This window comes from Anolis carolinensis, chromosome 1, assembly GCF_035594765.1.
Source record: "Anolis carolinensis isolate JA03-04 chromosome 1, rAnoCar3.1.pri, whole genome shotgun sequence".
Taxonomy (NCBI): Eukaryota; Metazoa; Chordata; class Lepidosauria; order Squamata; family Dactyloidae; genus Anolis; species Anolis carolinensis.
Genome location: NC_085841.1, coordinates 331,551,687 through 331,576,490, shown reverse-complemented (window position 1 = coordinate 331,576,490; position 24,804 = coordinate 331,551,687). Strand labels below are relative to the sequence as shown.

Here is a 24,804-nt window from a genome sequence, read left to right as displayed (position 1 = left end):
GGGCGGGTGAATAGATAGGCTGACTACCAAGTGTCAGGCAGACTCCCTTGCTACTCGCCAGTTTTGCTCTACATCCATCAAGACAGCTCGACTTTTTAGAACAGATAATAAGAAAAAAACATCCCAGTCACGAGAGGAAAAGAAACCTTTAAAACATGGAAGAGAAAGGGTTTGAAAAGCATGGGGAATAAGCATAAATAAATCATAGAAACAGCATCTACAACTAGAGCCATGAAGATCTGAAAAAAAACAGAAAAGGATGAAAAAAAAAGATTTCTGTTTTCCCCCCCAGCAAACGATGGAAATGGATTATGATTTTTTAAAAATAATATGTACAACATGGTGTTCATATATTAATCTCCCTCCTTCCCACTCAGAATGACTGGCATTCTCTTAGTGAATTATGATGTCATAAATTGGATTTTTGACATTGTGCATTTTATGGTTGTTGTCAGCATTCCACTAGCTCCTGACATGTTTCTGGGCCCAATTCAAAGTGCAGGTGATTACCTATAAAACCCTATATGCTTTGGGTCCAATCTACCTTTGTGACCGCATCTCCTTCTATGAACCGGTGTAGGCATTGAGATCTGCTGGGGAGGCCCTTCTCTCAGTCCCATCACCGTCTCAAGTACGGTTGGTGGAGATGAGAAAGAAGGCCTTCTCGGTGCTGGCTCCCCGGCTCTGGAATACCCTCCCTAAAGAAATTAGATTAGCCCCCACTCTCAAGCCTTTTGGGTGAGTCTAAAAACATAGCTCTTCAGATAGGCCTTTGATCCTGAGTAATCTATGGTCAGCTTGATGAACCACCGATTGTACTGCTCTGCATTTTGATTGTTATTTGGCTCATTCCCAGGTTCTACTGCGTTTTAGGAATTTTAATAATTTTATGCTTTTATAATTTTATCAGTGAGATTTTATATGCGCTGATGATTAAATTTCTGTCATTTTAATACTTGTATATTGTTGTTTATATATGGCGCTTGGAGTGTTTTTGTGAGCCGCCACGAGTTCCTTCGGTGAGATTGTGGCGGGGTACAAATAAAGATGATGATGATGATGATTATTATTATTCTGATCTGACCCCAAAGCTCACTCTGCAAGCAGTGTCATCCAAACTCTCGACCAAACTTTACCTTATAAGCAGCACAGATCCACCCCACCCCCCAAACAACATGACCACTTTCTTGTTGTAGGGAAGCAGAGAAATGAGTGGGGATGAACCCAGCTCTTTTCCTGTAGTTGGATGCCCCATGACAGGCATCTGCAGAGATCTTGAGAAGCCCTTGAGAACTCTCTGCAGATGCTGATGAGCCTTAAGGAGGGAGCCCTAATATACATACACCTCCAGATGCAGAGACTCTGGTTATTATTTCTACAATGTATTTAGCAGGTAAACCTTTATGTCTAGTATATCCTAACACTGCAATTCCTGGTCTTCGTTTCCTTTTCTCTGTTTGTTTTATGGAAACAAGTGCTTTAAATCTACATAGCATTATGGATAATTAGGGGTAACAAAATTTTCTTTGTTTTACTAATTGTATTTATTGGGACTTTTTCACCCAACCTTCATGAAACTTGCAGAAATAGAAAGGTTTCTTACGGTTTAGGATTTGTCAATACATTTCTAGCTAAATAAAATAAAATGTAAAGGTCCTGTATGCTATATTTCAGAGGAAGGAAACGGCAAACCACCTCTGAGTATTCCTTGTTAAGGAAACCTTACAAAATCCATAGGATCACCATAAGGAGATAGATAAACTGAAGGCACATACACACATGGGAGAAAGAGAGGCAACAACCTTGAAGGCTCTGTCCATGAAAATACATCTGCTTCTGATGATCTACGGTCAACTCCAATTTGACATTTTGCCAAATAATCAAAACTTTTTATGGAGCAGGTATGCTGGAATAAAAACAGGTAACTATTTCCACATTAAATTTTCTCAGAGTATTCTGCTCAGGATTTTCCTTTACAAAGTCTAGCACAAATTTAACTTATAACAACATTTTTCTAGTACATTCCTCCGCACCCATTTTTGCTCCCCCCCCCAGCAATTTCACACTTACACATCTCCGACAGACTCATACTATTGTTCTTACAGCATTTGTGTTTTTGCTGTAAGGGGAATACATGGCACTCAGATCTATTAGGTACCAGCCATTTCCCAGCAATATCAGTAAGACTTGAAAACAACGGTCAGGCTTGAGGTTTTTACTCTGAGAGCAGCCTTAGCGATGCTTATTAATGTATGATGCATAACAGATTAGGTTTCTCCTGCTATTTTTGACAAACAACTCCTTCCAACGCAGAAATGTTGCTGAAGAGCATCTCTGGACCTTTCCAAAGGCAGGTTTGACAAGAATTCAGAAATATATTTGTAGTGTCAAGAAGGAAATTGAGGGTACAGTTAAAAAAAACACAGGTTTTTTTCGTGTCAGAAGCGACTTGAGAAACTGCAAGTCACTTCTGGTGTGAGAGAACTGGCCGTCTGCAAGGACGTTGCCCAGGGGATGCTCAGATGTTTTGTTGTTTTTACCATCCTTTACCATCCTCTCATGTCCTTGCATGGAGCTGGAGCTAATAGAGGGAGCTCATCCGCGCTCTCCCCGGGTTGGAATCGAACCAGGCAGCCTTCAGGTCAGGAACCCAACCTTCAAGTAACAAGGCTTTATTTAACCCACGACGCCACCAGGGGCTCCTAACACAAAGTTAAAAACATTATATTAGATTTCCTTTTACTAGAAGCTGGCCACTTGGAGTGCCTCTGGTGTCACTGTGAGAAGGTCCTCCATTGTGTATGTGGCAGGGCTCAAGCCTCATTGTAGAAAGTGGTCTGTGGTTTGCTCTTCTCCGCATTTGCATGTCGTGGACTTCACTTTGCAGTCCCATTTCTTAAGATTGGCTCTGCATCTCGTGGTGCCAGAGCAAAGTCTGTTCAGCACTTTCCAAGTCGCCCGGTCTTCTGTGTGCCCAGGAGGGGGTCTCTCATCTGGTTTCAGCCACTAATTGAGGTTCTGGGTTTGCTCTGCTAATATATGGGTCATGCAGAATCCAGACAATGTCCAAAACGAGCACAGCTGCTATAAGAAAAGCTTCTCTTTGCTCAAGTTGGTGTCTGGTATGGAGGGAAACTCTTTCTGCTAGATAGACCCAACTTTCTTAGCTGCTACTTCTACCATTATAATTTCACTCCTTCTATTCTAATGTGTTCTATGTGTTTATGTATAATCTGCTGGTCTTCCCTAATCTTGCCCACACAGCCAATGCTGAGTAATTCTCGGAGTTGCAGCCATGAAACATTTGGTGGGTCACATCTATCCAAACTTGCTCTTGACTGTGGAGTTCACACTCAACAGAGATCACAACCATTGATGGACCATTTGGTAAAGACACTTCATAGCATCTGACTGATTAGTTCCTATGTGGAAATAATAGTTTCGGTATTCCTTGGAAGTGATAGAGCATCAATTCCCCTGGGCAATTTTTTTCATGTCAGGAGCAACTTGAGAAACTGCAAGTTGCTTCTGGTGTGAGAAAGTTGGGACGCCCAGATGTTTGAGGTTTTACCATCCTTGTGGGAGGCTCCTCTCATGTCCCCACATGGGGAGCTGGAGCTGACAGAGGGAGCTCACCTGCTCTCCCTAGATTCGAACCACTGACCTGTCAGTCAGCAATCCTGCCAGTACAAGGGTTTAACCCACTGTGCCACCGGGGGCTCCCCCTGGGCAATGAGGATATGTTTCTGTCCTTTCTTGGGGTGGCCATACTGATTCCAAGCTTCTGCAACTCCTACTATCCTAAGAGAAGTGTGGGGTTAATGTTAAGGAAGAAAGAGGCCAACTCCATCAAAACCTTGACATACCCAGCAGTGATTAAGATGCTAAGCCAAGAGGAGCTATGGGGTACGTTTCCTTGTTTCCTCGTCTACTTGTCTAATCCATATTCACCACAAAAGGGCTGACTTCTTTTAAAGAAATGCACAAGCAAGAAAAAAAGTATGAACTTTTCAAGATGAGGCTGGTATCTAATCTTTCTGGAATCTATGCAGATGATGCAAAAATCTATAATAGTAAAACCAGGATATTCGGCAACTGGGTCGTTTACAACCCGACAGGTGATCTATTCTACAGGGACTAACAGTTTTGCCACAACACCCAAAAGGCACCCTGCCATCAATTCCTGATGCTGCAAATGGTGCAGCATTTATACCAGCATTGGAGAATTTCTAGTTCTTGTTGCTGTCCATAATTTCTCGCCAGTGGACGGGAGTTGATTTCCAAAAAAAAAAATAAAAAAATCTAGAGGGCAGTGGGCTACTTTTACATGTGTCTTTCATTGTTAGCTGCTAGTTTTTGATACTGACATCCCAAGACACCCTTAAATATCATCAAGGAAGCTGGGGCATGTGTTACAGTTGCCAATACTCTTAATAGAACCTAACTCTCAAGACCAGCCTGCACTGGCCCAACACAAAGGTTCTGGGCAGACATTTTGAAATCGATATTGGATCTGCTTCCCCAATAAAAGACATAGTGGACCATCTTTACAATTAGTTATTTATGGACTTTTATTCAGCATATACAAATTGATTGAAAATACAGTGTAAGCAATAAAAAAAATCAATGGCCATATAAAACACATCATAGTGAAGACAAGATCAATCAAATCAGCACAGTTAGATTTTAGAAATTTAAAAGTAAAACAATCTTAACATTCTATTTAAAGCCATAAAAGAACATGTAAATAGACTGGAAGAAATAGGGGTTTTGCACTTTTAAAAAAAGCAAAGTTGTTGCCCAGTGTGTTTTCTGGGAAGGATATTTGACAACTAAGTTGTTGTCACAGAGGTCTTCTCCCTGGCAGCCATCAGCTAGACTTCACTGCACAAATCTTAAAGGCTCAGCAAGAGCTTCTTTGTGTATCTTTCCATGTAGTGGGCTTTCTAGATGTCAAAGGTTTGGATCTAGTCTGGTCTTTTCCAGACAGGTAAGTTTCAGATGTAGTGGCCTAAAATTGACATCAGCTCCAAACCAATCCAAAACATTCACAAATTATCAGGGAAAACCACACAGGGATTTCCTCAACCTGGTGCCGATGTAAGTAGTGAAGTCAGCAGAAAAATGCGGAACAATTACTAATGTGGCAACGCCCTAGGATTTTTGCATAATCTCTGAGGCAACTTTGAGGATGCCTATTTCTGTTGTGACTATTCTCACACAGGTGCTAAATGGTACAGGAAGCTGAACCATCAATTCAAAGCTGGAGGTTCAGTGCCTTCCTGTGCGGATGCTTCTTAAAAAGAGCCTCTGAAGTGCTAGAAGTAGAACTTGGAAAAATCCTGGTTTTGGACTAAAAACTCCTTGGATCCTCCAGTCAGCTGGGCTGTGGAATTATTGGAACTGTCATCCAAAACAACAACAACAACAACAACAATAACAACAGGAGGAGGAGAAGGAGGAGGAGGAGGGAGGGGATTGCTTGGATTGTGTGTTCCTGCATGGCTCTTGTGGTCTCTTCCAACTTTATGATATTAAGCCAAATTCTGGCTAGAAGATTTTTGTTCTTCTAAAAACCCCCCTAGGAAGGGCAGCTGAATTCTCAGAAGTTGCACTTTCCCCGCAAAGCTTTGTAATACTTCCAGGTGCTCTTGGCTTATCTTACACAGAGCGCTGGCTACACTCCGAGTAGGCATGTGGTGACGCTACTCTTTTGGAGGCTGACAAGAGGCAACCCAGCTGGATATCAGTCCTTGTTTGCTTGGTTGGCTCCATCTCATGCAGCTCCCGGAAAAAAAAAAAAGCAAAGGGGGACAGGCAGGTGGGAAAGTTAGTAGAGAAAGAAAATGAAAAAGCAAGCAAGCTCAGTTCTTCAACTCAAAGGCAGACCCACTGAATGCTATTGATGTGTAATGTCAAACAGCACTCTCTGTTCTAACCTCTACCAGACACCTTAACAAGTGTAAGCACAGAGAATAGAAGCAGTCCTTATCACTCTATTAAATGCTCGGCAACATCAGATCCCCTTCTGCTTCTATGACGGCTGTGTAAACCCATACATCCTGGTCCTCTTTGCTGTCAAATGGCCAAGTGAGGTTTACATACTTCCTCTAAGTGGTAAGCAAATCTCCTTTCCCCGAGACAAACAGTGTATTAAGTCTTCAGATATCAATGCAGGCTCAGCTAGCCCATGGAGCAACTGAGTGCACTGTAGACAGCTTTTATTTATGCATCTGATAAAAATGCATCTATAAAATGAATTAGTGTTTAAGGTGCTATAAGATTCTGGGTTTTGCTGCCACAGACTGTCCTAACATGGGGCCGGCAGTAACACACTTATTTCCGGCAGTAACACACTTATAACACACATATTTCCATTTGCATGCTACCTTACCTGCCTTCTAAGTTTTTAGAGATCTTGAATGAAAACTTTCTTTTCTATTATGATTTGACATGAAGTGTGATATGCTCTTTTTCCCAATTGGTTTTCCGATTGTGTAGTTCAAAGGATCTCATTTTTCAAAAAATGCTTGTTGTCTGATAACTTATCAAGGTTCTCATTTCTTTGGGGGCTGCTCAGTGGAAGTCAGACTGAGCACCTCAAGAGACAATAGTGGACACTGAAAGAAGCAAAACATTTTGCATTTTGCAACATGACTGGAATATGTAGTGCACATTTTCATTGTGGAATCTCATCTCTGCCCTCTGAAAACTGCATGGGCTAGGCCAAGGCCTTCTTGAGCCATGGTTCCTCATCCCTACTTTAAGCAATGGTGAGCCAAAAGCAGCACGAAAGATAAGTACAAAACTGAGGGTGACCATGTGATTGAAATGAAGGAGCAAGAGTTAAATCTGATTTTCTCAATTATATTGGCAGCTTAGGAAAAAAGCATCCTTTGAAGATTAGATGCTGGAGACAAGCAAACAAGCAAAGTCATCAAATTCACACACACTTGGCTTGTATACTTCAACAGGAAACTGTCTGCCACATACCGTGGGATTATGTTAGCTTCTGATCTGATCCACAAATACCATTCTCATGGGCCAATGAGAGACATTTGAAGTGTATCTTCAAAGGGTCAAGTTGGAAATGGGAGGAAAGACATATTTGTCTACAGGCAGTCCCCGAGTTACAAACATCTGACTTACAAACAATTCATAGTTACAAATGGGGCTGAGATAACAGGAAGTGAGAGAAATCTACCTCTAGGAAGAGAAATTCACTCCTAGAAGAGTTATCATGGGGAAAAGGTGTCTCAGCTGAAGCTTTGTCACCAATCCTTGTTCCACAATAAGCCAAACTTTTCAAAATCCACTTCAAATGTATCTGTTCTGATTTAAACAAATTAAACTGAAGAACAACCTACAGAACCTATCTTGTTTGTAACTTGGGGACTACCTGTATTTTCACGCAGAAAATGGAATTTACTCAGAGAACCCCAGCAATCAGACTTGCTAATTAAATCCGTTTTATTTTTCCAATGACCAATTACAAAACTGTAACGAGGAGTCTGACAGGAATGGAATCCTTTCAGATCCCACCGCTGCCACCAATTTGTACAGATGTGTGACAGGGATGAATCTTTTTGATCCCACCAAACACACAGATACCACCAATTAATGAGATGTCTTATGGAGGATGATGTTAATTAATTATTTATTTGATTATCTTTTTCGCTGCCACCAATGGAGGAGACGTCAGGCAGATGGCACTGGTTCTTTTTTAGCTTTCTCTATTTATTTTACTTCAGATGTTGATGTTGCTTAACTTAATATAAGAGTATGACAGAGGCTTAGTTGGAATAGAATCAAAACAAGTTTATTGCGTGTACAGAGCTTGATGGTTTCTTATAACTTGTTAAAGGCACTTAGCTTAATGGTTACAAACAGATATGAGGTGTTCAAACTTTCAAAATATTTCTTCTTCCAAATTACACTAAAACTTGATCCTCCTGGATCCACTGGGATTAACTTCCCTAATCCACAGACTCTATAAATGACCCTAAACAAGTCCCCTAACTTGCTTAGTCTGGCCTAATAGAGGTCTGTTCTTCCTGGTTCCCTTCACCTGAAACCAGACTGTTCCCTGTGATTTAAAATCACAGTCTGTCTAAAATAATTCTCTTTATTTTAGATCTAACTCAAATTCTTCTATTTGAGCCACGCTGATCCTCTACACAAGAATCAGTTCCTTCACTGTGACTTGAAATCACAGACTGCCAGCTGGGTTTTAAAACATTCCCCCTTTTTCTTTCCAAACGGCGGTTGGCTCCGCCCCTGTTGCTATGGTAACCGGCCTTAAGATGGCTACCTTCCCCCATACATCATCCACTCTAATACTCACCATTTTAAACTTAGCTAAACCTGACTGTTTAAACAAATCAAATAAACATGTCATCATTAAACAAAATAAAATCATACACTTCTTTACAAAAACAATGATAAATGCAAGATATGGTGTTGTGGAAAACTGAATACTAGAATATGTCATTTACCACTCGAAGGAGCATTTCTACAAATGTGATAAATGTACGGTCTATTGCAGTGATTCCCAAAGTGGGCACTACCGCCCCCTGGTGGGTGATGCAGCAACCCAGGGGGCGGTGATGGCACCTATTAGGACATGGGGGCGGGGCCAGGGGCGGGCGGGGCCTCTTCCCAAGTGCCAGAGACAAGGCTGAGCACCTGAGGCGCCTGTTAGGACACGGGGGCGGAGCTAGAGGAGTGGGCGTGGCTTCTTCCCAAGAGCCCGAGACAGGGCTGAGAATCTATACCTCTCCTGAGGCACTTGTTGGGACAAAGAGGGCGGAGCTAGGGAAGGGGGGGCTCCTTCCAAGAGCCCGAGACAGAGCTGAGCCTCTATACCTCTCCTGAGAGGCCTTTTAGGACTAAAGGGCGGGGCTAGGGGTAGGGGCGGGGCCTCTTCCCAAGAGCACGAGACAGGGCTGAGCCTCTGTATGCCTCCCCTGAGGTGCTTGTTAGAACATGTGGGCGAGATATAGAGGTTCAGCCCTGTCAGGCACTTGGGAAGAGGCCCCGCCCCCCTCCTCTAGCCCCGCCCCCTGTGTCCTGACATGCACTGCCTCAGAGATCGTAACTCTGCCCATCCCAGTCCTTACCGCCCATTTGTGGCCCCACCCACCTGCCCCTGCCCCTCCCAGCCCTGCATCTTGGACTAGGAGAGAGGTTCAGCCCCACCCTCTTGAGCAGGAGCCATGCCCGCCCCTCTAAGCCACGCCCCCCTTTCCAGGGGGCTTTGAGTAATATTTGTTCTGGAAAAGGGGCGGTAGGCCAAATAAGTTTGGGAACCACTGGTCTATTGTGACACCAAATATAATTTCTTCCCTTGGATTATAGGATACACTGTTTGGTCCATTCCACTTGATATTATCCACACTAACTGGATGTACTTTTCCATGGATTTTAGACAGAAGTCTTTTCCTGTTCTTGATGGAGATATCAGGGACAGAACCAGGGACCACCAGTACACAAAAGACATATTGCATTCCCTTAAGTCAGTGGTTCTCAACCTGTGTGACGTGGCCCAGCAGTGGGCTGTAAGAATGAAAATCCAGCCCATGAAACTCCTTCCTCTTTATTTTTTTTATTTCCACTCCTTTCCACAGAGCTGACCATTGGATTGGATAGACCACATCAGTTTTAGATTATTAACTATGGTTTTCTGTGGGCGAGTAGATAGCAACTGCTGGATGGCATATGTTCTGTATCCAAAATGAGAGCTGATGTGGTCTATCCAGTGCAATTTTCTGAATCAGCACCCCAAATAACCAAACCAAATCTAAAGTTGACCAAAAACTGATTCGTAACCCTTTTGGTACTAATGTTGGGAGTGGTCCTGTTCAAGTAGTTCCTGGTCAAAGTGGTCCCTGGTCAAAAAAGGTTGGGAACCACTGCCTTAAGTCTAAGTCATGAGAGATTATGTGCTGTAGTAGTTTGAGCATTGGACTAGGACTCTGGAGACCAGAGTTCAAATCCCCACTTGTCCATGAGACCGACAGCTTGGCAAGCTGCATAGCAATGGCGCAGCCATATAAACCTTGCTACCCTGCAACACATAGGCCATACTCGCTCAGCCTTGGAGAGAGGCAAAGGTAATCCCTCAAATAAATCTTGGCAAGAAAACCCCATTATAAGGTCACTAAAAATCGGAAATGACTTGAAGGCATATAACAACAAACACAAAATCTGAACTAGCGAGAGCTTCAGTCCATCTGTTCATGCGAAAAAAGGCTTAGGACAGCTGATGGCTCTTTGCACAGTTACAAAACCCCAGTTATTATGGTTTGAGATGTCAGCTTGTCAAGACAAGCTCCTCTCCTCTGCTTTCTATGGTTGGATCAAAACAGGATTAAAGGATCAAGACGAATGTTCCATGTGAAACCATTATTTTTTGTACATAGATGTTTCTTGCTCCAATATATAACCTCTACAGATATATACACCCATACAACCACAATTCGAGATGTAAAAATACCACAGTCCAATAAGTCTAGGATCAAAGAATACTGAAGAGGCTTAACTGATATGGCAATAGTCAAAACACAAACATCAATTTCCATACTTGGCTTCTTTCTTCTCTTGTTTAACGGAGAAAAACATTGATCATTGAAAGAGCACAGCTTGTTCAGACCTTGAGAAGAAACAGAATGAGAACTTCTCATCGGCTATGGGGGCTGTAAATTTCATTCAGCACTCCAAGTGAAAGCATGAGAAAAGACATATTCATCTGCAGCTAAGTGGCAAATAGACACTTCCAAGCAGGGATGTTTGAGTCAAAACCACAGCTCTGTTCTAAATGAAAGGTGGAATGGCAGAACTAAACACAGTTAACTTGAAATATCTGTGACTAGTGGAAGGGACTCCAGCTTGTTTAATCAGATGAACCTAAAAAGCTATCTTATACTGTTAGCTCCTCCATCTGGTCCAAATTAGGATGCCATTACCAGACGAACCAGCAGCAAGGTCACTGGTATTTGCTGGGTGTACCCTATTTTTATTCACTTGCAGATGCTGGACAATGAAACTGAGACCAGCAAAGCACTGGTCCCATCCTACCAAACAGCTTACTGTAAGGGGGAGTGAGGGTTCCCCAAAACTCTGCATGCAAGAATAAAAATATTTTTCCCAGCAAGAATAAAGTCTCCATATCCTGAATAGGTCAATGAACACAGATCAGACTGTGTTATTCCAAAGGGACTGTTTGTGTGCAAATTATCACCATGCATACCTAATTTATACTATGTTTTATAGCAAATGCAGGCATGGCTGTAGCTATGGAGGGGTCAAAACAAGGACACTAGCTCTCCAACCCCCCAAAAGAAATGTTGCTTCTGCTCGCAAATGTCTCACATTGTAGAGGGTGAAACACTGAGAACTCATATTTGGAATCCTTCTATTTGCTGTATTTGTCCCTTGCTGACTTTACCGCTCTCTTTCCTTTAGAAACCATATTTCTAAATGCTTAGTTTTAAATTACTTCAGTGCCAGAAATCTGGGTAGTAAAAGGAATTTGGGGCTCAAAATTCATCATTTTGGACTCCCTCTAGCATAAATCATAACAGATGATAAACTGGCAGGGATTTCTGGGAGTTGTAGGCCAAAAACATCTGGGGATCCCAGGATGAGAACCACTGCTACACCCTTGTTTCAAAACTAGTGGTAAATCTGGAGTAAATATACCCTGAGACTTTTTGTTCATGTCAGGAGCGACTTGAGAAATGGCAAGTCACTTCTGGTGTGAGAGAATTGGCCGACTGCAAGGACGTTGGCCAGGGGACACCTGGATGTTTTACCATCCTGTGGGAGGCTTCTCTCATATCCTTGCATGGGAAGCTGAAGCTGACAGATGGGAGCTCACCCTGCTCCCCAGATTCTGATCGCCAACCTTTCGATCAGCAGTCCTGCCGGCACAAGGGTTTAACCCATTGCGCCACCAGGGGCTTCATACCCTACTTGTTTAGCAAGCATACTCAGGTAAGAAATCGGATCAATATATCGAGACATGAGAAACTGTGATGCCCAAACATCAAGAAATGTTTAAGGGCCAAAATAAAATCTCCTGGCCAATCCAGAAACAATAGTAATAGCTTTCACAGCATTAATCAAAAGGAGAGCAAATCACTTTCACTGCATGGCCAGGAAAGCTACATTTGGGAAATTAAAAGTTGCAATCTTTTCTTGGACCCATAGGGTCTTGAAGGACTGCAATGTCCCACAGAAGTCTGTTCTTGCTCTGAGAAATTTTTGAAGAAGCCTTACCCTCTGCCCTGCAATCCTTCTGTCTGATAGAAATAAAGAGAATGTAAAATGGGCCTTTTTGGTGGTTGTTAATAATCTATCCCGTATTTATTACGATTTTACCATTTATGTGTTTTAAATGCAATTTTTTATCCTGTATTTTTGTTTTAATTGATATATTGTATTACTGTTTTATCTTTTTATAGTGTGATATGTATTATGTTGCCTATGTTTTGTCTTATGTTGTTTGGGCCTCTGCCCCATGTAAGCCGCCCCGAGTCCCTGCGGGGAGATGGTGGCGGGGTATAAATAAAGTTTTATTATTTTATTATTATTATTATTGCTCTAAGAAAGGACATAAGGGCCCCCTGCTTGTTCTCCTCATAGCAAGACAATTTCTTCCTAATTCCAACAGACTTTTAAAGCAAGGGGTTTAAATACAGTCAGATATCCATATTCACAGAAATTAGGGGCATAGAACCACACCAAACCGGAGCCCCGGTGGCGAAGTGTGTTAAAGCACTGAGCTGCTGAACTTGCAGACCGAAAGGTTGCAGGTTCAAATCCCAGGAGCAGAGTGAGCGCCCGCTGTTAGCTCCAGCTTCTGCCAACCTAGCAGTTCGAAAACATGCAAAATGTGAGTAGATCAATAGGTACCGCTCCGCCGGGAAGGTAATGGCGCTCCATGCAGTCATGCCGGCCACATGACCTTGGAGGTGTCTACGGACAACGCCGGCTCTTTGGCTTAGAAATGGAGATGAGCACCAACCCCCAGAGTCGGACATGATTGGACTTAACGTCAGGGGAAACCTTTACCTTTACCACACCAAAATAGAAAAACTGCAAACTGAAAAAACACTATTTTTTTAAACTTGAGATAACCTTTCTACAAATCTCTACGTCCTCCACCACAACTCAAGCTTCACGTTCTGTCAGAGGTTCACCACAGAATCATGCTGAGTCCTAGAGAAAACATGTTAATATAATCCACAAATGTGATGGGACAACCATAGAATCTTGCAGTTTGTTTGAATTCCTTTAAATCTTTTCTTAAATTGATGTTTTAATAGTTTTTAACACTATAGATACTAATTTCATTTTCATGGTAATGTTCTCTGTGTTTTCATCAATACAGTATTTGGGTTACTGTGAGTTTTCTGGGCTGTATGGCCATGTTCCAGAAGCATTCTCTCCTGATGTTTTGCCTACATCTATGGCAGGCATCCTCAGAGGTTGTGAGGTCTGTTGGAAACTAGGCAAATGGGATTTATATATCTCTGGAATGTCCTAGGGAGAAATGACTCTTGTCTGTTTGAGGCAAGTGTGAATGTTGCAACTGGCCACCTTGATTAGCACTGAATGGCCTTACAGCTTCAAAGCCTGGCTGCTTCCTGCCTGGGAGAATCCTTTATATAGAAGTGTTAGCTGGCTCTGATTGTTTCCTGTCTGAAATTCTTTCGTTATCTGAATGCTGTTCTTTATTTACTGTCCTGCTTCTAGTTTTTTTTTAATACTGGTAACACACACACGCACGTATGTATGCACAATCAGGGGAAACAATCAGCGCCAGCTAACACATCCGAACAAAGGATTCCTCCAGGCAGGAAGCAGCCAGGCTTTGAAGCTGAAATGCTATTCATTGCTCATCAAGGTGGCCAACTGCAACATTCACACTTGTCTCAAACAGACAAGAGTTCTTTCTAGATCTTCCACAGATATATAAACCTCACTTGCCTAGTTTCCAACAGATCTCACAACCTCTGAGGATGCCTGCCATAGATGTGGGTGAAACGTCAGGAGAGAACGCTTCTGGAACATGGCCATACAACCTGGAAAACTCACAGCAACCCACTGATTCCGGCCATGAAAGCCTTCGACAATGCAGTACAGTATTTGTTTTAATATTGTAAGCTACCCAAGCAAAGAGGAGGGGTATGGACAAGGGATGTGGAATGGAATTTCAAAAAACAGTAGCTGATTTGATACTGTCCTTTTTTACCTGCAAGATACAGAGACTTAAGACTGGTATTATGCAATTAGAGCAGTATGATTTCACTTTAATTACTATGGTTCCAGCCTAAGGAAACCTGAGACTTGAAGCTGACAAACTCTGTAATTCCACATTATGTAGCCAAGCGTGGGCCCCTTTTTAGTTTAGTTTAGATTGCCAACATACATACTTGCAGGATCTGTATATACATGTTACACTATCATACATAAGGAATATGAGAAGGTACAATCTACTATACCTATGAAAATGTATTTTAAAAGCAAGGAGGGAGATTAACATGCAGACATTAACCCATTAGCATAAAAGCAGTTGCATTAAGATAACCACTGTTCTAGCTGACAACAAAATATAGCTGCAATACACGCATTTTGAGAGAGCTTCCACAATCCACTCTACCCCTCAATTCCTCTCCCACCGACTCCAAGCAAAATAGCAGTACTGGCCACAAATGAGGTTGCTATGGTATTAGCTAGGAGCTTGGCATGATGCTGAGTAATGGCATAGCCGTATAAACCTTTCTACCCTAGCACACATAGGTTTTCAAACCTTCCTGTAACTAGCCATCATATCCATGCAAAGAATTGAAATGCAACTTTCTCCTGGCTAGAAAATGCAGCCACAGATTGCTACATACAGGCAATTATTCCAGTAGTTCCAACATCATTTTTTTTTCGTGTCAGGAGCAACCGGAGTTGCTTCTGGAGTGAGAGAATTGACCGTCTGCAAGGACGTTGCCCAGGGGACGCCCGGATGTTTTAATGTTTTTACCATCCTTGTGGGAGGTTTCTCTCGTGTCCCCGCATGGAGCTGGAGCTGATAGAGGGAGCTCATCCACACTCTCCCCAGGTGGGATTCGAACCTGGCAGCTTTCAGGTCAGCAACCCAACCTTCAAGTCACTTAGTCCACTACGCCATCTGGGGGCTCCCCATCATCATCATCATCATCATCATCATCATCATCAACAACAACAAACTTTATTTATATACCGCTCTGTCTCCCATGGGGATTCAGAGCGGTTTACACATAGTAAACATTCAATACCAACATATATCATGCAAGATACAACAAACCAAAATAACAACAACTTAAACATAATAAAAATTTTACAAACATTTTAAAAACAATGTAAAATCTTTAATAAAAAGCAATTGCAGATTGCTACACCCAATGGGTATAATTTCTAGATCGGACAAGATGGCAGTATGGGTTAGAGAGAAGGGCTCATGTAGTAAAAATAACATAAAGCCAGGGGTGAAGTGTGACTAATAGCAAGGAACCTAGGCCAGGATTACACCATTTCAACCTACTGTGTAACTATAAGGGTAAAACTAATAAAAACAAACACCGTAACAGAATTGAAGGAAGTGGGTAAAGTGCAGAACAGGAATCATGTAATGGCCAGGGTGGCATCTAGGGTTTCAGGGGTCATGGGAGCCGAAAGTAACTTCTCAAAGCTTGTTGATGGTAATATCTGCTAGGATTCTTCTTCTTCCTTAATGCTAGAAGTGATGTACACTTTCAATGTCTTTTCAGCAGGAAATCTTTAACAAAGGTGCAGTTATGTTCAGAACCATATGACCACTGAGAGCAACCTAACTTAAAATATATGATAGTAGAATCCTCATCCTTTATATGAAACCAGCTAAGTATGCTTTTGTCTTGTGAAATCTTGGGATTTACAATTTAATTCTCAGCTAGAGAGCTCTTGGGACTCAACTACAATCCCAGGGTCCCACAGGATGCAGCAATTGCAGTTACGTGAAATCATAGGGGTTAAAGGGTGGAATCCTTGGTGGCGCAATGGGTTAAACCCTTGTGCCGGCAGGACTGCTGACCTAAAGGTTGAGAGTTCGAATTCGGGGAGAGCGGGTGAGCTCCCTGTCAGTTCCAGCTCTCCATGCAGAGACAAGAGAGAAGCCTCTCATAAGGATGGTAAAACATCAAAACATCCAGGCGTCCCCTGGGCAACGTCCTTGCAGATGGCCAATTATCTCATATCAGAAGCGATTTCCAATTTCTCAAGTCGCTCCTGACACAAAAAAATGATGAAGTCTGAAAAACCTGATTCTGCCAGCATTTGATATAAACACATGCTGCTGGATTTGGTCCTATCTCTCACACAATTCTCATTTCTAGTGAATGTCCCTGCATTTTGCACAATATTATCTGCTTTATGATTCCTAGTACCTTACAATTCTTTGTATTTTGCATTTTTATGTCATTTTTTTCTAAAAGTCTTTCACATACATACACTCTGCTATTTTTAATATGGATAGGAAACAACCTTCTAAGTATACTAGTTGGCAAAAGGATGCATCATAGTTTTACCAAATCCCACTGTAAACAGTAAGAGGCTAGAGGTGCTTTTAGCTAGCGCCTGCAATCTATTACAGTTCAGGGTCTGATATGACAGAGGGAGCTGGTCTTTTTTATGACTCTCATGAAACTCTCTTAGTATAAGCAGAACATGTTCCAAAGAAAGAAAGAGAATTTGGCAAGCAGAGTCCTGCGCAGGAATGGGCAACAAATCACCAAATGATACAGAGGAAGCAACACACCATGGTTCCCTGAGCTCTGTTTATTTTCACAGGCTCTGACCCGGATCTATTATAGCTCTGTTCAGGCTTTCACCTTAATCTGCAAAGGGACAAATATGTGGCAGGTATGGGGCTTTCATTTGCAAATATTCTGCTGAGGGCTCTCTGGGTATCTTTGAAAGGAAATAGGAACCCAGTCTTGCTAAAATTTCCAATTGTTCAGTTGAACAAAGATACAGAAACCTCTGCAGCCAGGTCAAGGATGTCTGGGGAATTGAGCTCTGGGGTATATTCACATATCCACCACACGTTAGCCCTGAACTTATTCAGGGAAATGGCTGGCCAGAGGTTCTGTGCAATCTGTAATTTTACTCTGGAATCCAAATATTTATCTGTTCCTTGTTGTTTCCAACTTTCAAGTTGTTTCCAAATTATCCCCGATTGTGATATTTTCTTGGCATGGTTTACTCAGAGGAGGGCTGCCATTGCCTTCCCCAAAGAATACAACTTGCCCAAAGTCACTCTGTGAGATATCATAGCCAAGCAGAAATTTGAACTCTAGTCTCATACAATAGAAAGAGTGGGATATGTAGTGGAATCTTCTTCTCTGGAGGTTTTTAGACAAAGGCTGGGTGGCCATCTCTCGGGAGTGCTTTATTTGTTCCTCCATGGCAGGGAGTTGACTAGATAGCCCTTATGGTCTCTTCCAACTCTGATTCTATAGTCCAGTGGTTTTCAACCTGAGGTGCCCAGATGTTTTTGGCCTACAACTCCCAGAAATCCAAGCTAGTTTACCAACTGTTAGGATTTCTGGGAGTTGAAGGCCAAGACATCTGGGGATCCCAGGTTGAGAACCACTGGTATAGTCCAACACTGAAACCACTATACCATACTGCATCTCTTAGAATCATAGAATCATAGAATAGTAGAATAGTAGAATTGGAAGAGACCTCATGGGCCATCCAGTTCAACCTCCTGCCAAGAAGCAGGAAATCGCATTCAAAGCACCCCCGACAGATGGCCATCCAGCCTCTGCTTAAAAGCTTCCAAAGAAGGAGCCTCCACCACAGCCCGGGGGAGAGAGTTCCACTGCCGAAAGAGCTCTCACAGTGAGGAAGTTCTTCCTGATGTTCAGGTGGAATCTCCTTTCCTGTAGTTTGAAGCCATTGTCCTGTGTCCTAGTCTGCAGGGCAGCAGAAAACAAGCTTGCATCTTATATTATAAACATCTTATATTATAAAGATGTGAGATGAGTGAGATTCTATGAAGGAAACAGCACATGGGAATTGAACAAGGAGGAAGAAGGTATAAGACTGTATCATAAACCTCCAGTCATCTCACTATTCATCAGCAATCCTTGGCAGAGCTGAAATACCTATTCAGAACCAACTTTGAGAAGCAGAGTCATTCAACATGCCACATTTCCAATATGTGAGGCTGTTGTGTTGATCCATCGTAGCAAACCAGCTCTATTAATTCTAATCTCCAAGAAATTTGGGTCTTTTGTAAAATGTAGGGATCTTAATTGTTCAAGCTGTTTTGCCACACCAAAATAGTTTATACCAAGGTACTGTTGTAGAGAAAACAGATCCCCCTCTCTACTTCAAATCTGAGCAATGCAAATGAATGCAGATAGAATAGGAAAACTGAGGTGGTGGCATGATGTAACAATGATATCTAATAATCCTAAACATCCTTTAAAAAGTTCAATACTTGTTTGTTGGCTTCACTGCTTCACTGATCAAGACATATCCAAACCCCCCATATGCATCATTAGGCCGTAAAGAAAAATGCCTTCAGAATATAGAGTAGCAACAAACAGTGATAAGTGCTACTTAATTCCCATTAGCTTTAAATGACATGTGGGCATGAGACATTGCCAAAGAATCTAGAAAAAGCTCCACTAAAAGAAAATGTATGGAGATTTTCAATGGAGTGCCTCTCCTTCCGAAAGAGCAAAACAATGGTCTCTTCTCACTTGTTCCTCAACCCAGCCTGCACAAGGACTTCACTGCCAGCAGAAGCAGCAGGAAAATCCATACACTAAGCCCCTATGACCAAAATGGAAGAGATCTCTGGAGGAAAAGTGGTGAATGACAGAAGTCGATCTCAGATACAGACCTTTGTATCTGCAGTAAAAGTGTCACACAGCAGATGACAGAAATGCCACAGATCGATTATACAATACCGAGCCAGACAGATAAGCAGTCTGAGTCAGAGTAAGATGGGTTGCTATGTTTTCCAGATAGCAGAATAAGTCATGTACAAGGCGATCCCACAGTGGGCTCTGACATCAGTATTCAAAATTATATTATCTTCTGTTTTATTGTTTTTGTATTTTATGGTCTTAATTGCTAATTGTCCAGAGTGTCAGCTATTGGAAAACAAACTAAATGCTTGTAAATGTATCTACTTGTTCAACATCAGCTGCTTGGAAATATATTTTTAAAAATTTCAAAACAAACAAACATTGCTTATGTTATTTTACATAGTAAAGGTAAAGGTTTCCCCTGACGTTAAGTCCAGTCGTGTCCGACTCTGGGGGTTGGTGCTCATCTCCATTTCTAAGCCAAAGAGCCGGCATTGTCCGTAGACACCTCTTAAGGTCATGTGGCCGGCATGACTGCATGGAACGCAGTTACCTTCCCGCCAAAGCGGTACCTATTGATCTACTCACATTTGCATTTTTCGAACTGTTAGGTTGGCAGAAGCTGGAGCTAACAGCAGGCACTCACTCTGCTCCTCGGATTTGAACTTGGGACCTTTCGGTCTGCAAGTTCAGCAGCTCAGCGCTTTAACACACTGAGCCAAGGGACACTATTTACCATGCCATTCTATGTAAAGAAATTCAGCATCCATGGATTTCGGTATCCATAGGGGAATCCAGAAACTAAACCCCAGTGATACCAGGGATGAAGTGTATATACAGGTTATAATTTGATAGGTTGCCATTGTTGGGATTAATCTCTGCGCCGGACTGATCGTCCTCGCCAGACCCAGAAATGAAAAGCTACAAATCGTTTTGTATTTTGCACTATTATTAACTATGACCAACAAAAGTTTTCATTGTGGAAAGAAAACTGGCAACTCTTCCAGGAAGCCGTGCATTTGAAAAGCCAGTATATGACAAAAAAGTAGTTGGATCCAGTACCTAGATCATATGCCAGCCAAAGAAGGGTATGTACAGGCACTCCCCAAGGTTCTGTAGGTTTGTTCATAAGTTAAATTTGTGTGTAAGTTGGAACAGGCACACTTTTTAAGTGTAACTCCATCCAAATGTATATATTTTCTAGCTTTGGATAGCATAGGGAAGGGTTAACACCCATGTGGTGTTTGTTTTGCTGTCTGTGCCCCATTTCAGAAGATTTCACCTCACCTATGAGAATTGGATTTTGAAAAAGTTGGCTTGTTGTGGAAATAAGGATAGGTTAGAAAACTTCAGTGGAGACGCCTTTTCAGCATGACAACTTTTTCAGGAGTGAATTTCCCTTCCTAGGGGAAGATTTCTCTCACTTTCTGTTATCTCACCTCCAATCTTAACTATGAGCCGTTTGTAAGTCAGATGTTTGTAACTCGTAGAATGCCTGTATAGTTTTGTTCCAAGATCATGTAAAGGGTTTGACTATGCCTTGTTGAGATGGTCAATATGTATGAAATGATTGTATGGAAGGATCTTCATCTTCTAAACAGACAACTAGATGAAAACTGTTTCGTACAGCCAGCTTGCTAAAGAAGAAAGAGAAGGCTACAGAACATCTTTTCTCGCAGCATGCTAGTTTTCTATATGAATTTTTTAAAAAATGATGACTAAGCCTCCACCTGCGGGCTATTTTTTTTTCTCGGTATATTTGAGGACAGGAAAGGAAAATGGGTGTTGAGGGTCAGCACAGATTGTTAACGGGAAGCTATGTTTCCAAATATGTCAAGCCTAGGTACGCAGACTTCCTGAAACAAAAGGCACTCAGAGGTAAACGTTTCATCATTTAGCTAACATCCTGCAGGGCTGAGACAAGGCTTTTAAAACTATGCCTGCAACATAGTTCCAACTCATTAGTATCTCCGCATATGGGACATACAGGCAACAGAAAAACAGTTCATCCCAGATGTGATTACAACAATCTTGTGAGGTAGGCTGGTTCATCCTAGTGCCACTTTTGGGGTTGTCTGAATGGTGTTTTGGGTCAGTCCAGAGCTTGGAAAAGTTGTTATTTTTTTGGCAGATCAACTCCTAAAATCCTAGCTAACCAATAGGCTTGTGCAAAAACTTGAAAGTTTTGGAAATTGTAAGAAAATCGGAAGTTTTGTAAGTTGGAAGCCATATTTGAAGCATTTGCATGGCCCACACCAAATATTTTAGAACTGAAACTTACCCCATACTTTCTTGTTTTTTAGTTTTGTACATCTCGGAAGGCTCCCAAAGTCAGTTTCATATTCAATGCAAGGCAAGGAAGCAAAGCCAAAGGCTGCCTTAGTGTCTTGCCATTCCTCTGTGAAATTACAGCAGTTTTGGCATTAGCAGCGGGCAAAAGAAGGAGCAGTGCAATTTGGAAACAGCACAGAACTCTGGGAAATGTAGTTTGGGAAGGGAGGAGCCCTATGCCAGAGAATTCAAAAGGCCCTGCCCTAAAATACATTTCCCAGACTGCATCAGCATCAGAGAGCACCAATCAGGATAGTGGAGAGAGAAGTCTGTCCCTCCCTAAAACTTTGAAAATCCACAAAAAATCAGTGGATAAGTGAAACGTTCTGAAATTTGGTGGGCCAACAGTGGTAAGTATGTTCTACCATTGTAGCAAGTTTCAACCCAATAACTTTAAAAATGAAGAAGATAGGCACCCTTGAAGTTTCCCCAATTATAGTCATTTAATTATGTGCAATTACTATAATAAACAGTAACACAATTTCATTATTTTCATTACAGTAACGAAATTTTCACTAGGTATACTTTAGAAACACTTTTGAAACTAAGTGCCAGTTCCTGCCCCCAGTTTTGTAAAGACTTTTGAACCATTTTTTATGGATTGCACATCCCTAATAGCCAGTATGTATGTGTAATGTCTGCACAGTAATTTTTCAAGTTCTGTCCTTCCCCATCTAGACAACTAGCAAGATCTCCCATGTATTTTTATGAACAGCAACCAGTTTAGCCTCTATTTAGGTTTGACTACAAGAGACAAACAAGTCCAATACTTATGAAAAGTTTCACTCTTCCAGTAAATGAGCAACTGGGACAAAACCTTGTCGCTTAACGCCCCCCCCCCCCCCCCACACACACACACACTCTTTTTCCTTTAGACCACTTTTGAGAATGTAAAAGCTGCATCAAAGCCCACCACCAAACAATTCAGTATACTGGGTTGCTATGATTTTTCCGGGCTGTATGGCCATGTTCCAGAAGCATTCTCTCCTGACATTTCACCCACGCCTATGACAGGCATTCTCAGAGGTTGTGAGGTTTGTTGGAAATTAGGCAAGTGGGGTTTATATATCTGTGGGAAGTCCAGGTTGGGAGAAAGAGCTCTTGTCTATTTGAGGCAAGTGTGAATGTTGCAATTGGCCAGCTTGATTAGCATTTAATGGCCTTTCAGTTTCAAGGTCTGGCTGCTTCCTGCCTGTGGGAATCCTTTGTTGGGAGGTGTTAGCTGGCCCTGATTGTTTCTTGTCTGGAATTCCCCTATTTTCTGAATGTTGTTCTTTATTTACCGTCCTGACTTTAGAGTTTTTAGACCTCGCAACCTTTGAGGATGCCTGCCATAGATGTGGGCGGAATGTCAGGAGACATGGAACACGGCCATACAGCCTGGAAAACTCACAGCAACCCAGTGGTTCCGGTCATGAAAGCCTTCGACAACAAAAACCCAGTATACTATTTTAACCATGGTCAAACTAAATCTTAAAAGGGGAAGGGGTTTATAAGAAGCCCCACACTTTCGAGGTACAAGCGGATTCTGTATTCATGGATTGTGTATCCACGGATTCAACCATTTCATTCACAACATGATAGGATGCCATAGATGTGGGTGAAACGTCAGGAGCGAATGCTTCTGGAACATGGCCATACAGCGTGGAAAACTCACAGCAACCCAATGTGAACGCAGTTTGACTCCACTTGATCTGCCAAGTGGATCTAGTTTCACAAGATCTTCTTTGGGCTTCTCTGCCAAGAGCGCTGGTGCCTCACCAAACTACAATTCCCATGGTCCCATAGCAAAATGAGCCGTGGTAGCTAAGGCCATGCCAAACTGCACTCATTCTACAGATGTGAGCCCAACAGATGAACCTGGTGGCATCCAAGATGACTAAAAGACCGGCTCCCCATGCTCCAGGCCTCTCTTGCTACCAATCAAAAAGGGAGCATTGCTGCTTTCCCACCTGATCCTTGGCTGAACAACCCAAAGGGAATCAATATCTCCCTGTCACTTCTTGGGGGGAGGTTAGATGGGGGGGGGGGTAGCCTTTCAAGGTACCCAATGATCTGGACAGAGACTGACAGGAGACATCCCATAGCCAACCCAACCCAACCCAACTGGAGTCTCCATTCTGACGTGCTGCCGGGAAACACGCGTGGGCAGGGGCTGGGATGGCAAGGTTTGCCTCTTACCTGAACAAACCCAAGCGAGGGATTGTTCTGCAATTTCACTTTCTTTTCAAGGGTGCTTTTCCTTCCTTTCTTCTTCTAGATCATCTTCAACAGTAGCCGCTCTTTTGCAGCGTCAGGCTGGGGGGGGGGGGGGGGGGGGAAGCAGAGAAACGAGACCATAACAAGCCAGCGTTCGCTTCCTAAGATGCTAAGGGACCGCCTGCAAATTCCCTTCCGCCGCCCAGGGGGAGAAACTCGTTTACTGCCCCACCCACCTCTGGCTGGGCTGCGTGGGGACCGTGGGTCAGCCCTCCAGAACCCTCTTCTGTGGGGGAGTCTGAGCTACCCCGAATCCTAGAGAGGGTCTTTCTTCTGTGACTCGGGAAATTTAAAACAGGGCTCCCGACAAAAAGGGAAGGCTCAGTCCCGCCCCTCCCTTCGGTGACACTGCAGCACAGAACGCGTGGCTGGGAGCTCGCCCTGCGCTCGGGAATGGAGGGGAAGGGACCGTCTGCAAATTACCAAGCAAAGCTGAAATACATTTAGGATATACAGTACCCACACACTGTAATTTTTTTCTATTTTTGAAAAATATATTTTTAAACAGAATAAGGATCCATAAAGAGAACAGCAATATTTATACATACAGTAGAGTCTCACTTATCCAACATAAACTGGCCGGCAGAACGTTGGATAACCGAATATGTTGAACAATAAGGAGGGATTAAGGAAACAACAACAACTTTATTTTTATATCCCGCTCCCATCTCCCCAGAGGGGATTCGGGGCGGCTCACATGGGGATAAGCCCAGTTTCAACATACAATAAAATACAGCATAATTAAACCAATGAAAAACAAGTAAAATGGTATAAACATGCAAACTAGCATAAAACATCAACCTCAAAACATTAGAACATTAGAGTCTGAGCATAATATACAAACTGTAAGATAAAATTCAGCAGACTCTACAAGAGGGAATTAAGGATCTCATTACACAGTTAAATCAATAAGAGTGGAGTGTGATAAAGTGCAGTAGTTGTGGCAACTAATAACTAACCGGAGCTATTTATTCGAATGCACATCGAAATAACCATGTTTTAAGATACTTTTGAAATATGGACCTGAAAGATGGACACTGAGATGATTAAACCAATCATCCTGGGATTAGGAAAAGCCTATTAAACGTCAAATTATGTTACGATTTTACAAATTAAGCACCAAAACATCATGTTTTACAACAGACAGAAAAAACAGTTCAATACACGGTAACGTTATGTAGCAATTACTATATTTACAAATTTAGCACCAAAATATAACAAAGTATTGAAAATATTGACTACAAAAACATTGACTACTAAAAGGCAGACTGCGTTGGATAATCCAGAATGTTGGATAATCGGAGGTTGGATAAGCAAG

The 24,804-nt window shown here is 42.3% G+C and overlaps 1 protein-coding gene across 7 annotated transcripts in view; it reads right to left on the bottom strand.

The window, feature by feature from the left end:
- Window positions 1–23,819, bottom strand: part of tmem63c (transmembrane protein 63C) — a 101,404-nt gene extending 77,585 nt beyond the window's left edge. For 5 of the 7 annotated variants that reach the window (XM_008120355.3, XM_008120479.3, XM_008120406.3 and 2 more), the window contains exons 1-2: window positions 23,663–23,819; window positions 23,409–23,525 (exon numbers count right to left, since the gene is read on the bottom strand). The gene's annotated coding sequence lies outside the window, so the exon portion shown is untranslated. Of the gene's footprint in view, window positions 1–21,177; window positions 21,567–23,408; window positions 23,620–23,662 lie in introns of those variants that run through there. The other 2 variants (XM_062968345.1, XM_062968347.1) reach the window with 2 other exon arrangements.
- Between the last annotated feature and the right edge of the window lie 985 nt (window positions 23,820–24,804).